The sequence below is a fragment of the Primulina eburnea genome, chromosome 7 (assembly GCF_022965805.1).
Source record: "Primulina eburnea isolate SZY01 chromosome 7, ASM2296580v1, whole genome shotgun sequence".
Lineage (NCBI taxonomy): Eukaryota > Viridiplantae > Streptophyta > Magnoliopsida > Lamiales > Gesneriaceae > Primulina > Primulina eburnea.
In genome coordinates, this window is record NC_133107.1 from 19,102,100 (window position 1) to 19,102,942 (window position 843).

Here is an 843-nt window from a genome sequence, read left to right on the forward strand (position 1 = left end):
TTTACCATGCTCTAGCATTTTGACAAATCTCTCAAAATTGTCAAATGGTTAAAAAGAAACCAGAATTTAAAAAAACTCAGATATCTACATGTTTTATTTATGTGAGAAAGAAACTTGGATGGGAAAGTTTTCAAAAGTGATGTGTATTAAAATATAATTTCTTGGCCAACAATGAAGACTTATGTGTAAAAAACAATATTTTATTTGTGGTTTCCCCCCAAATTGGCTATAAATAGGGGTGCATTGTAATGAATTGAGATATCCTCTTCATTATGAACAAATTGAGTTATTAAATATTTCTCTCTTATTTTTTCTTATTTCTTCTTATTTAAAATTAATAGCATGTTAATTTCATATTCAAAGTTTTATAATTGAATAATGAGCAGTAACTTTCCAAGATTGAGATGAAAAGGTGAAGCTCTTGGTATGATAATAATGTTATTAAAAGGTAATAATCTATGTTTTAAATTATTTAATCATTATTTATGTTTATGTTAATTTATTTCTTAAGTATTATATATCCTATTTATAAGTGGGAGTTTTGATTTATTGTTGCTATATGTTACACTAAATTCTTGGACCATTAAATTTTTGGCATTTGTTTTTACTATTTGACCAAATAATTTGAGAGATATGGTCAAAATGCTAGAGCATAGTAAAACTGACACTTCTTTGGTAATTTTATTGTTACTTAATTTGATCTCAATTGTGGAGGGTTTTTATCTCATGCTTGCCACCAATATTGAGTTGACAATATCTCTCAAATTACTTGGTCAAATGGTTAAAAAGAAACCAGAATTTAAACAACTCAGATATCTACATGTTTTATTTTATGTGGAAAAG